Source organism: Hyaena hyaena, unplaced genomic scaffold (assembly GCF_003009895.1).
Source record: "Hyaena hyaena isolate Hyena2069 unplaced genomic scaffold, ASM300989v1 scaffold_611, whole genome shotgun sequence".
NCBI classification, from domain to species: domain Eukaryota; kingdom Metazoa; phylum Chordata; class Mammalia; order Carnivora; family Hyaenidae; genus Hyaena; species Hyaena hyaena.
Genome location: NW_024081242.1, coordinates 26,988 through 29,668, shown reverse-complemented (window position 1 = coordinate 29,668; position 2,681 = coordinate 26,988).

The window sequence follows — 2,681 nt, the reverse complement described above, 5'->3', positions numbered from 1 at the left end:
ACGCTAAGAGAAAAATCAGATGATATAATAGCATGTATGATACTATCTAAATTCTATAAAAATACAGTAAAATACATGTTTCATAAAAATTAAAAAGCAATATTCACCATAATATAATTAGTAGGTAATAAGAGTTGTTAGCAGACATTAATGTTTTTTGGCATTAATATTTCTGGCTCTCTGCTCTCTGGGTAGACGTTAGGATTGTACTTCTCCATTTCCTTTGCCAATAAGTGTGACCATGTGATTTGCTTTGGCCTATAAAATGTGAGTGGAAAATACATTTATCATTTCCAAGTAGTAGGTTTATGAGACAAGCAAGATTTGTTTCCCCCTCACTGACGCTATACTTACAGAAGCACTTGTTCGAATGATGCTGCCATTTGCCAAGTTTTGAGTGACAAGTAAGTGAGAAATAATCTTTTGTTAGGCTAAACTATAGCAATTTTGGGGGTTGTTGCTCTAAGCACAGTCTACCCCATTCTGAGCAGTTTGATATTTATTTGATAATTTTTGGAAGATCTAGCTTAGCAAGAAGGACAAAAGGAAAACATGTGTGAAGCCACGTGGTAGGTGTGCAGTGCATTTTTTCACACAGTTGTGTGCTTGCACGAGCTATGCCAACTTACCTGATTTTTTTAAATTCTGAAAATAATCCTGTTTTTGCAGGTGATCATAAAAATGACCTAAGTCTTGTGGAGAATCACATTCCTTTTATTCAGCCACAGTAATCCTTACCAGTATTGAAGCATCGTGGGGAATACTGCTACTTAGGGTGGACTCCCGGCTAAGTAAAACACTAATTGATTTGGGGCACCTTGAACCTCTCCTTTTCTTCCATTATATTTATTAAGGGTATTCATGGAAAAAACTGTCAGGTCCTCTTGAGGGAGGATGAAATAAATTTAGTTCTCTGCCAACTGAAGAACCCTCCATAACTGTCTTAATGATGTTCTTAATTACTTCTGTTTTCCTTGGAATGATATTCAGTTAGGTAAGTATTGCGTAATAAATTGAAAGGTTGGAAAAGATACTTGTATAGTTCTCTTTGTGTGTGCACGTGCAGTACCTTAATAGAGGAAACGAAAGAATTTGTGAGGCTTTGAAACAATCACTGTGAATATTAACTTAGTTCAGTTGAACAGCAAACTCCAGAAGATGAGTAAGAGTTTATTCTAAGACACGTAGGGGGAACGTCATTTACAGAAACCATTCTATATTAAAAACTATTGCTCTGAAACAACACTGAGAGGATTTTAGTATTGATATCATCAATATTTTCTTTTATTTTGCTTTTCCCTAACTCTTCACCAACCTTTCTAGCTCACACATTAAGATACAGAAGCTTATGCACCCAGTACCCTAAGACTAATGTCAGCTGTAAAAGTGTGGTGTGGCATTTTACAAAAATTGCAAAATGCATATTATGCAAATTCTCCTTTGTATCCTGAACATTAAAAGAATGAAGAGTAGTGTCTTACTTTATAAATTCATTTTCCACTGTCAGAGGCAAGATTCATATGACCTTGCAGCTCACAATTAGGATCGTAGAAGTACTAGTTTGGACAGTCAACCAATGCCGTAAAAGAAAGGACAGAGCAATTCTACAAGTCCAAAGCTGGCTGCTAGACCTAGGCATGCAGGGAGGGGCTCTTCCTTTGCAAACAAAATGCATCATTACAGAATGATACCTTTCAGAACTTAAATTTTAAAACCTAGAAAAAATAATAAGGTGAAGTTGCCAAACAAAGATTGGGCTTTCATGCAAATGTCTTCGGTAATTAAGGGGAGGGTGCTAAATGTGCACTATTCCTTCTAAGCAGAATTGTTTCTAAATTCAGGGGTATGTTCACACTGTAGTCTGTGAGGCAACAGCTGTTCTTAAGAGGCCGCTGTCAATGTTGATAAGTTACTTTTAAAACTAAATCTGTTTGCTGAGCTCATGTTGTTTGGAAAACTATAAAGAACAAAATCTTTAATGCATTTTTTTTTTCCTTTGAAAAAAGGGAAAAATCCCATCAATTGCAAGCAAAAGCAGTTTTCTAAAAGCCCGCAACCTAGAGAGATCCTGGGGTAAGCTTATTTCTATGAGGGAGGGAGGAGAACACAAAGCAGATTGAAATTCTGAGTCCCTGTCTGTGGGTGACAATTTACACTCTGAAAATGCACTGATTGCATTCTTTTAGCCCTTATTGGGAGTGCCTGGGTGTAGGACTGAGAGCGTTTTGAATAGCTGCCCTTTTGTTTGTTTTTTAGGACACAGTCTTTATTGTGAATCTGTTTATTGTGAGTGATACACTGGCCAAACCAGCCTTGGGTATCATTGTCTTTTTGTTTCATGTGGTGCTTGAGGCCTTGTTTAGCTTCCAGGGTAGAACAAAGCCCATAGTTGTCTGGTGTCTGATGGGGCGACACAAACTCTGGCCTTGGGGGGAAAAACAAGAGAAATTACTTTCTCCATACAGTGTGGTATCCCTTTCTTTGTCTTACTCAGTTCCATAATTGTTCCATCTTATTCAAGAGCCCAAACCAAACCCAGGAGACCCAGTCGTTCACATCCTCTGTTCGTCTTGTTTTTGTATTTTTTACACATGAACTACTTTTCTGTCTCATAAGCTTGGAGACCTTTGACAAGTATCAAATCAAAATGGTAGAGTAGAGCATGTGTTTTTAAGATTTTC